This window comes from Carassius carassius, chromosome 13 (assembly GCF_963082965.1).
Source record: "Carassius carassius chromosome 13, fCarCar2.1, whole genome shotgun sequence".
Classification (NCBI taxonomy): domain Eukaryota; kingdom Metazoa; phylum Chordata; class Actinopteri; order Cypriniformes; family Cyprinidae; genus Carassius; species Carassius carassius.
The window spans coordinates 11,245,539-11,257,698 of NC_081767.1; positions in this window are offsets into that span (position 1 = coordinate 11,245,539).

Here is a 12,160-nt window from a genome sequence, read left to right on the forward strand (position 1 = left end):
TTTACCTCTTGTACACAACCACATCCAACTGATCTGAGGGCGCGAGCGCTTCCTGATGTGACACACAAGCGCGGAAAGTGCCGGAAGTGATCTCTCGCGCGTGTACATCACTCATTGTTTACACTTACTAGTAGAAGTTTTACCTTTCACTGTGAAGATCTGAACATATTTAGACGTACAGGAAATTGCAATGGAAGACGATTTCAATATATCAACAGACAACGTTAATTTTTTTTTATAACCATATTTATTTGAACCAGAATACACAGATCAAGTACTCAGGAGCGATCCGCTGCAGCAGCACGTCTTCAAGCCTCAGAGAGATAGATATCTCTTCAAAATTGGTAGTGTTTTAGTAGCAAGTGTTGTGAGATGCCAACAGAAGTGGAGAGCATATGTTGTCATGAATGGAACAAAGCAATGCCACAACTACAAGATGACGACGAGGACATTGACAGTATCGCATCACACACCTGCCTGACTGAAGATCCTGAGTTTTCTCCGCTGTTGAGACGCAGCGTTTTGCACGTTGTGTTTAGTTTGCCATGTATAAACTGGAGGGGACATCCAATGCCAGAGGGACCCAATGGCACGCTGGCAATAGAGTGAGTAATGTGTTGTATTTTTATTATAATTGCAACGATTATAGGGTGCATTATAAACAAATTAATTAATTACAACTACTGCATTATATTTCAGACAGTGCAGATTAGTGGTGTACCGTGTGGTAAACAGTAAACAATGAGTGACGTTCACGCGCGAGAGATCACTTCCGGTGCTTTCTGCACTTGCGCACACGTCACATCAGGAAGCGCTCGCGCCCTCAGATCGTGGTTGTGTACAAGAGGTAAAAACAATATAAATACTGTTCGTTTTTTTTTTTTTTACACAAACCGCTCTATTCGTGTCTTAGGTCATCAATGTGTACTTACGATGGGGTATTGTTTAATTTGGACTTCTCTGTGCATGCTCTTTGAGGTGGTGACCATAGACCTCCATTATATGAGTCACAGACAAGAACGGTTTGACCTAAAAATATAAAAATGGGAAATACTGCCGAAACAAAGAACCCTATATCTTGGATGTCCTTGAGGTAAGCTAAAACATACCAACATTTAATTTGAAAGTGAACTATCGCTTTAAACTGACAAAACTTAAATTAATTTAGATTAAACACAGATATCAATGTGGGCTGTTCAGGTGTCATCTGTGCGCACGCGCTATCAGCACCCAGGTGATGACGGAATAAATTACAGCTTTTACAGCATAATCTGGAAAACAACTTTAATATCTCTGGTATATTATACCAGAGATATTAAAGTTGTTTTCCAGATTATTGTCATTTATTGTACATGCTACCTTTCAGTTTTCAGCCCAGCAACCTCGATATTGCATATTCTAAGCAGGCTACATATTCCGTCTGCTACATTTCCCAGTGTTAGCAAACACTAACTAGTATGTTAACCTTTTTTTACTGTCTATGGTTAACATGAATAACGTATTTGCAAGCCTCCAATCATAGACGTCACATTTTAAATCCTTCCTGTTGCCTTTCACCATCCACTTATTTAGCTGCTGTTGCATCCCATCTCTTTCTTTTTCTATTTTCTATTTATGTATATAACTTTTATTATAAAAGAAAAAAAAAAATCAACTATTGATCTAGCGCCCCCCATGGTGCGGTGCCCCTATGCGCTGCATATATAACGCATACCCACTTTTTGCGCCACTGATTCTAATAATAATTTGAACAACTGAATCTGTGGAAGCAATTTTATAGATAAAACATACCAAACTGCCTGTTAAATGTCCCATATTGTACACTTTTCTGGAGTTTTATTTCAGGTTTCGATGTCCTTATGAATATACATTTACGGTATAATTACCAAAAACCATCTCATATTTTTACAGCTCCTGCTCATGATGTCTGCTAAGAATAGGTCGATTTTAGCATGTCTAATTAATATTCATTAGCCTCTCTTCTGAATGGACTATTGTTTTCTGAATGAAGCACATCCAGGCCAACCACAGATAATAGGGTCAGCCGACGTAACAGATTTGGCTTTGTAAGGAGCTTAAAATATCATCTTATTGTGATGTTGGGTCCCAGAATCGACAACAATACAGCCTCAAATAGGAAATTTGATCACATATCTGCTGCCACTGCCAGACAAACAAAATTATGACAGCTATGGTTAAACGCGATAAAATGAGCGAACTGGACAGAAACGATCGTCAAAAATGCTCGTGTTTGCAGCGCACACTTATTGAAAAGGTTCAATAAAGTATCGTCTTTTGTTGTTATGGACGAGTCTACAAATTTCTTGCCATATGTTTCTTGGAACAATAATGTAGCTGTAAAAATAGTTGCCTGCTGAAATCGAAGTGAATATACATCTTCAACAATACATCTTTTTTTAATATATATATATAACCTAAAGATAACTTATAGAGAACGTTCCCTAATGGTTATTTTTAAGTTATTATTATTATTATTTTTTTTTTCAACCAAAAAATTATTTTCCCAGAATGTTGCAGATTGGTTATTTATAAATAACCTAAAAATAACTTATAGAGAATGTTCCTTAATAGTTTTTTTTAGGTTATTATTTTGCTACCATAAAATAACGTTCCCAGAACGTTGCAAGGTGGTTATTTTAAAGGTTTAGGCCTTTCTGGAGATATTTATAAAGCCCTAGCAGATACTGTAGCAAACTTTTAAAAACCACAAGCATGTAGATACAGGAAATCCTGGACAGTTTTGTAGAAACCTTTTCCAGGCAACTTAAAGTTAGGTTAAGTTTTCAAGCACATCTTACAGCTCAAGTTGTAGTTTTTAGGACAAATTCACAGTTCTTTAAACCCAGTTGTGTCTGTGTTTCAAGAAATTGACTACTGAAACACTAAAGAAATAATACGCATTCCCTAATGTTAAAAAAAATAAATAAAAATAAAATCTTCCTCTGGCACAGCTCTACAAGTTTAATGAAGTACCAAATTCAGTTCATGGGCATAACAATTCACACACAATGCTTGAGGGTGCTTCTCACAGAAACAAGCTTGAACTCCTCAACTCCACCTTTCGTTACTGAAGCCCCATCACAGGTTTGAGCTCTTTGACTATACAGGGATTTATGTTGCACAACACTCAGATCATCTCATTTTGTGAGGAAAGACAGAGATAAGTATCATTTGAGGATGTTTTGTAGTTTTGAAGGAAAGGTTCAGATTTCTCCAGGAGCTTCACTATGTCCTTGCAACTATATACATTGACTCCCTTAAAAAAGCTAAAAAAAAACAGCAAAAATTATATGCAATATGCAGAGGTGGAAAGAGTACAAAAATATTCTACTCAAGTAAAAGTACCATTACATTAATGAACTTTTCCCTAAGTACAAGTAAAAGTACCAGTCTAAAAATCTACTCAAGTAAAAGTAAAAAGTAGCTCATTTTAAATTTACTCAGAGTAAAAATTACTTAGTTACATTTTAACAGTGGGAGGGAGTCAAAAATGGGACAGGCCAAGGGTGTCAAACTCAGTTCCTGGAGGGCCACAGTTAGCCACAGAGCTAATCTAATCATTTAGGTTTATTTGAAAACTACATGATATGTGTGCTGGAGCAGGGTTAGAACTAAACTCTGCAGGGCTATGGCCCTCCAGGAACTGAGTTTGACACCCCTGGGATAGGTCTATTAATCTCAAACTAGTTGTTTTTAATTAAAGGAATCAGTTATTTAGAATAATAAAACATTTGGGCTGTTACCAGGCAAATCAGTATCAACAAACTCATCTCTTAATGCAGAGGAAATGCAGAATATTCATTGGAAGTGGCATTTAGATGTATTACACTGTTTAGTGCAGGACAAGAATGCATTTAACCTGCAGTTACAAATGCATAAATAATGTTTTGATATACAAGGCATAAAATGTTGAATACTCATTTGAAATTATAAGAAATTAATTATTTAAAAAAAATCAAAAGATACTTTAAATGTGAAATTAAAATGGCCAGTATGTGTCAGCAAGTCACTGTTAATAAGTGAGTCATTGCGATTGAACCAAATCACGTTGCTCAGAGACGCAAAACTGTGCTTTGGTGGCTGTGTTTGGAATTATTTTCTGTTGTTGAAATAGAGCTAAAAAAGGCAATATGGTGTCTAAGACGCAAGTCTCTTAATTAACTTGTTTACTGAACTGTTATATATATGTATGTATATATTCATGATGATTTTTGGAGGAAACGATGGCATTCTTTGTGTGATTTTGATTTAATATATGAAATTATATAAATATGTGAATTTTCTGCCCCTATATCTTCAATTTTGTGATCATTCTAAATGCATTTTAGGAGACTGAATCACACAGTGAAAGAATGCACTATAAATGCGCGCGCACATCATTAAAACAAAAATTATGATATTATCACAGACGATATATATATATATATATATAGCACATTCCTCACCACTGTCTTTTTGGCTAATTTGTGCAAAACCTCTTGCTAAAATGTCAAAGCTTCATTTTAACCACCAATGCAACGATGCAATTATTTAGCTAACCTCTACATTCTTGCGCAGGGTTGATGTTTTGTCGAGATTTTATAAGCTGCTAGTTTGTCCTAGGCAAGTACAGCTTACACTGCATAATAGAGCATACATATGGCCAGGGGTTCACTTCATTTCCTTCGAGTTCAACTTCAGAATATGATGGGGTTTTGTTTTCAGCGGTGTCTGCACCACTAACGCCTGTTTTGTCCGTCTGCATCTTTCTTGTGATTTTAGCGCCAGTTTGCCCTCCTGCTCATTATTTACTGCCGTAGTTTCCAGGGAGCGATTTTTTTTTTTTTACTCAGTAATTAATGCGTTTTAAAATGTAGCGAAGTACAATACTTTAAACAAAATATACTTAAGTAAAAGTAAAATTACAGATTTAAAAAATTACTTTAAAAAGTATTAGTACACAAAAAAGCTACTCAATTACAGTAACGCGAGTAAATGTAATTCGTTACTTTCCACCTCTGGCAATATGTATGTCTCTCAATGACGTTACAAATTGTTCCACATTCATTGTCTCAACAACACTGCCTTCTGTTAATGGCTTTATACATGAATTCTTCCAAGCAAGCAACTGAAGCCTTTTGTCCTTAAATTGCTATATGGGACATTCTACCAGAAACGTACATTTGCTGTCCTGGCACTACTATTGTTTTATAAAACTGGTGTAATCCACATATTTCCCAAAACTGTCATACAGTGAATTAATTTAGAGAGTTTTACAACAGATTATGTTATGTATTTGATTAAATTGTTTTTTATTTTTGTTTAAAAAACCCTTTTTAAAATTAAGAACCCCTAAAATGTACTGTCCCAGGTCAAATCTCAATTCTATACATCATATAAATAATAATTATACATTTGAAATTCATAGAAAAAACAATACCATAGCACATTTAAGATGTTATAATTTGTATTATTCGATTAAAATCTTCAGTAAAATGAATTAATAATAAATAAATCGATTTTTTAAAAGTGTCCCCGGGTTTCTGTCATGCCCTGTCACACTTGCATAAAAGATTCCAAGAAAAGTGTGTGATATCTCTTTAAGGTCCCAAATCACAGGAAGTGACCTCATTTGCCTCTCATCACACACTGACACCAACCAGAGGTAAGTTCTGTCCTTGAATTTTGTAATTTTAAGCCTTTCTGCATGTTTTTACCTGAGGTCGAGCTACTACGTCAGTTCCTGTCACGCAATAATGTCCCAGAAAATGTATGTCAATAGGTTTAGATTTGGAACAAATTAAATCTTTTGTGTAAATACTCTCTGAAATGTTGTCAGTTTTTATGCTAACATGCTAAATTGCTGAGTCATAGCTATTAAAATGGCTGACGGTCAGGCCCTGTCACGTCAGGCCCTGTCACATTTCACTGTGACAGGGCCTGACATTCTGTGACGGGGCCTGATACATTGCTTGTTTGTAGTGAATACCACAGGTAATCTTCTTGTTTCATTGCAGATGAATATGTTGACTACTGCTAACATTTGTTTATTTATTTATTTATTTTGAATAAACGCCTAATTTCAATTCAAATTCAATTTAATTTTGATGCTGCAAACGCTCATAAATGATATATACAAATCTCTCTTTTGTCTGCGACAAAGATGAGCTGCATTTTAAGTTGTTTTGTTTATAAAAAAACGAACAAATGTTTATAACTGTATATTTGCATAATAATGAGTAATCAATGAAATTCAAACAGATTTCAATGGCACCAGTTAGTGCAGCAGAGAGGCAAAGACAGTGTCATTGCAGGAGATTGCATGGGGTCCTGATGTTGTGGATAGGTGGTGTGTGGTCAAATATGATGGAGACCTGTACCCAGGCATTATCAAAGCCTTTGATGAGGTGCAGGCGCAGGTCAAATGCATGCATCGAGTAGGGGTTAACAGGTTTTTCTGGCCCGCGCGAGAGGACGTGATTTGGTATGTGTTTGATCACGTAATCAGTTTCATACCTCCTCCCCGACCCGTAACTGCTCGACACCATGAAATTGAAAGAGATGTGTGGGCAAAACTTATTGCCAACATTACTGAGGGGTAGGGCAGTACATTACTTACAGTAAGACTCAGGGGCATTAATTTGAAAAGTTAGTCCTGGAACAAACCATCAAATACAAATACATCAATTTGTTATTAAAAAAGCATACCTAACTGAATCAGTTATATTACCTGCATGTAAGGATTTAATCATTAATGTTAGGAAAAATACATGTTTAGCTATTTTAGTGCTTGTTTTAAAAGTATTTTTCTTGTTAGTGCTGATACAAATACTGAGGGGTAGGGCAGTACATTACTTACAGTAAGACTCAAGGGCATTGATTTGAAAAGTTAGTCAAATACATCAATTTGTTATTAAAAAAGCATACCTAACTGAATCAGTTGTAAAAATACAGGTTTAGCTGTTTTAGTGACTGTTTTTTAAATGTCTTTTTCTTGTTAGTGCTGATACAAAAAATTAAATACATCAATTGGTTGTACATCAAAATGGTTTTGTACAATACAATAATACCAAAGACAAGTGTGCTGTGTGTATTGTTTCTTCTATTATACAGCTCTTAAGTTACTGATTCAATAAGGAATCTGGGTAAAGATATATGATAACATATAGGATATATTAATGAATTTTACTTGTAGCATACACAGGTTTAAAGAGGCTGATAATAGGCCTATTAGAGAATTAAAACACTGTTCACTTTTTAAAATCGAGACTATCTTTTCCCATTGTTAATTGTGTTTGGTTAATTTTTATTAATAAAGACTTATCCACTATTTAAATACAGATTTTTAGTATATTACTACAAATTATAAACATTTAGTTTTTTTAGTTTTACAGAGAAAATCTGGTCATTTTAATGTAAATCGTAATGCTTGATGGAAAAAATGTCAGTCCTGTCACAACATTGTCAACCCTGTCACACCATGGTCAGTCCTGTCACAAAGTATATTTTAGTCCAAAAATGGCTATTTTGATTATAACAATTATTGAAATGGGTATATAGTGATAGTAAAGACTGGATTATATATTTACAATAATGCGTTGGTAACAAACTTTACCCAAAAAGCCCCTTATTCAACAACATTATGTGAACCTGATGGTCATTCTTTATCTAAGAGCCCACAAAACAAGCAAAATCAGCCTGATAGCTGTGTTTTTTTTAATGAATTATATGTTTCCTTCAATAAGGGACAGATCCTCATTAAAATGATGATATTTGTACAGAAGAGAGCATATTCTTTAACACACTTACAATATCAGCCATGTCTGTGACGGAGCCTGACATTTTAAAGAGTAACTGCATATTAAAATGCTTATTATTCAAAAATTATTATGTGCAGAGGTGGGATTTCAATAATTTACAATTATTCACTATCTCCTTTGTTAAAATCAGTGTTAAAGTTGAAGGTTAATACTACTTTTTGTTTGTTTCTTTTGGGATAGAAAATGTACGTTTCTGGTAGAATGTCCCATATGCTCTTTAAAACTGCCCAGGCTTGAATCCAGTTTGAAAAGCATCCATTGCTAATCAGATAATCTTTATTAGTTTGTGCTCGATGCTTTCCATAGAACTTCTTCCAATACTCTTCCTGTTCCTAATGAACTCTTCCTGTTATATAGTGTAGCAGTGCCTGGAGAAGTGGTCATACTCATACTAATTTTTTTTTTTTTTTTTTTTTTTTTTTTTGGCCCAGCAAAGGATGGATGCCCTGTGTTATAAACAGTGACATGTCAGATTAGTCTGTCCACAGAAGAGGTGCATATTTTGCAATACATAAATAAATAAATTGCAGCAGTTAATATTTTGTCAGAATCTCTAGTAAATCACTTGCTTACATCTAGTAGATGCTATTTTATGTTTGTTTTACTGTTATATATAATATATATATATATATATAGCTTTCATTTGTATATGTTTGAATTGTGTACAAATGTGAATTGTGTACATAATATGAATCTGAATGTATGAATATGGTTGAATTTTGTGCAAAGGGTGCAAATACTGAGAACATATTGTCTTTAAATATTTGTCTTTAGTCATTTTGGTGCGGAACAGGTTGCATTGAACAACATGATTGCTGTCTTCTTGGATTCTAGCCAGAGAGAAGATGCCTTTTACAGAGTCAGAGACTGTTAAACCTGCTTTCTAGCGGCCATTGATGAGACAATCAACGACAAGAGGTTCAGAAGCATGCCATATCATCTGTTAAAAGGTGTTACCTTCTAATTTACTGATTATATGTATATGCCATCTGATGATTTCACAGACTACTGAATGACTACCATATAAACTGATACTGATATTTTTATTGTTAGTTTTAACATTGTGTTTTTGAAAATAATAATTAGATAAATAATTGTGATTAACTTTGGTGCCAAGCTCACTGTTCGTTACAGGTGGTCAGTTGATTGCTGCAATATAAGCATACTGTAAGTAGAAGTTTTGTCATTCAGGGTAATGCTTTTGTCATGTGGTGTAATGCAAATTCTGTTACAGATAAATAATGTGATAAATGTGTTGAAAATGCAAACCCACATGAGCATGCCAAGCCATCAGGTGGTGATATAATATCAAATGTAAAGACATGTTGGCCAGTCAGAAGCCTGAAAAAGTTTCCAGTAAGCCAAAATCTCCGGTTTCACTGTCTACACGAACCCAGAGTTTTTGAAAATCTTGACCCTGGCAGGCGTTTTCAAAAAGTTCAGTTTCAGTGAACTGGTGCTGCGTTTGCATGTGAACGAAAGGCCAAACCTACTAGAAAAAGCTGGGGTTTTAAAAACAACCATGTTTGTGTGGACAGGGCCTTAAATGCTTGAGCTCTATAAAGAAAAATGGATTCCGAATGGCTGTTAATTCTTTTATCATTCATCAGCTGTTAAAATAAATAAATAAATAATAAAATTCACTTTGTAATTTCAACAATATCGTTTTTCTGTGCAGTTTTGTATCTTTTAAATAATTTTATTTTATATTATTTCATATTCCGTTATATTTTATTATTTAGAATGCTTTTTTGAATTATGTATTTATCAATATAGTTATTGTACTTGGTGTGAATTAGAATTGTCATTTCTGTTGGCAAACATAAGTAGCATGTTTAGAACAGAATAGAACATTTTAATAAATATGGCTGCAACAGCAGTTTTTGGGGCAGAGCAAAAATCAGAAACAAAGTGAAAAGAAAATATGTCAACATCTGCTTCTATAGTCATTTACGGATATTAAAATTTAATGACACAGACTTATACTAAAAACATTTCAGTGATGGTAAAAATGGTAATATTATCTCTTTTTATTTTTTTATTTTATTTTTTTGCAAATCATCATTAAGAGTAACAAGCCATGGTCATTCAGCGTAACATATTTATATAAAAATAAATACAATATAGCCTATAGGTATTCTGACCTGTACTGTACAAAATAAATAAATAAATAAATTATGTATGTGATCAAACCAATTTTATTATATTTTAAATTACTTTCACTTCTTCACAAAAACTTCTTGCTAACAAATGGGTAAAACCTAGTGGTTTGAAGGTCATCAGCAAAGTGAAGTGAAGTGAAGTAACATTCAGCCAAGTATGGTGACCCATACTCAGAATTTGTGCTCTGCATTTAACCCATCCGAAGTGCACACACACAGAGCAGTGAACGAACACACACACACACACACACACAGTGAACACACACCCGGAGCAGTGGGCAGCCATTTATGCTGCGGCACCCGGGGAGCAGTTGGGGGTTCGATGCCTTGCTCAAGGGCACCTAAGTCGTGGTATTGAAGGTGGAGAGAGAACTGTACATGCACTCCCCCCACCGGGGGGACTCGAACTCACAACCTTTCGATTGGGAGTCCGACTCTCTAACCATTAGGCCACGACTTCCCTATAAAGATTCCCTATAAAGATTAAATAATAATAATAATAAATTAAGTTAATTGGTATTTGAGGGCAGCACTGTAATGCTTAAATATAGTGTTTGATAATATAATCAAATGATATGTTTCAAACATGCTTAACAATATTTTTTTTGGTATACAAATATTGTTGCACTGAATGACATTTTAGTTTCTTCTGTAAATAATAATATAAACAAAAATGCATGATAATCATTTTTTCTGAAAAATATAAAGTTAATCAGGACACATTGTTAAAATAAATAAAAATAATTAAAGCTCTATTACACTTTTATGTTTTGGGGCCTTGAAACACACTTTTTGTATTTGACCCACGCATTGTCTATCATTAAGATTAGCAGCATGAGATGGCTTAATTCAGCAGTTTCATTCAAAGCTGTGGGTATGTCAATGTGAGTGAGATCCTGAGTGTGGCATTACAAAATAAGTTTTGGCATATACACAAAAGTGCTTATGTTATAGTAATGGTTTAATGTTGTAAAATAGAGATAGATAGCGAGAGAGAGAGAGCGAGAACACTGAAGAGTATTAATGAAAACAGATACTGTGTTTTATTAATAATGAGTCAAGAGGTGGTGCTGTTGTCCAGCCAGTGTGGCGAGAAGCGTTTTAGTTAAGAACTGGGCAATAAACTTTTATATTCTATGTCACAGCAATATTACATTATTTCAGACAAACAAAGCTCAGAAATGTTCTAATTTACATAATATAAATACACAAATACTAAGTGTTTTTTTTTGTTTTTTTTGCCATTTTTCTTATTCTCTTACTGCCTGATCAGTTTTACCCTCTGGAGTCTAAGGGTATTTTTGGGGCCTGGAGAAGTTTTGTCATGCACTGACATTTGTGCTTTTTTCAGTTTCTTATAAATATCTAAATGGCTAAAGTCTAGTCTCACTGTAATCAGCACAAACTCGGCTATAATAATGTTTTTCTCAGAGAAAAATTGCAAAGAGTTTGAAGTTAACATCATCTACAATGCATAATATAATCCAAAGATTCAGATAATCTGGAACAATCTCTGTGTGTAAGGGTCAAGGCCAGAAAACCATACTGGATGCCTGTGATCTTCGGACCCTTAGATGGCACTGCATCACATACAGGAATGCTACTGTAATGGAAATCACAACATGCACTCAGGAATACTTCCAGAAAACATTGTTGGTGAACACACACACACACACATATATATATACATTATACAATATACATTATATTTAGTCATTTAGCAGACACTTTTATCCAAAATGACAAAATGACAAATGAGGACATTGGAAGCAATCAAAAACAACAAAAGAGTGCTATAACAAGTCTCGGTTAGCTTAAAGGCAGTACACATAGCAGGGGCTTTTAAATAATATAATAAATAAAAAGAAAAGAGACAGAATAGAAAAAAGATTAGAAAGATAGTTAAATATATATATATATATATATATATATTTAACTATCTTTATATTCTTTTTTTTTTTTTTTTTTTAAGAATGTAATTAGAATAGTGAGTGTTAAAGTTAGAGGGTCAAATAAAAATGGAAGAGATGTGTTTTAGCCGATTCTTGAAAATGGCTAAGGACTCAGCTGCTCGGATTGAGTTGGGCAGGTCATTCCACCAGGAGGGAACATTTAATTTAAAAGTCTGTAAAAGTGACTTTTTTTTTTTTTTTTTTTTGAGATGGCACAGTCAAGCAA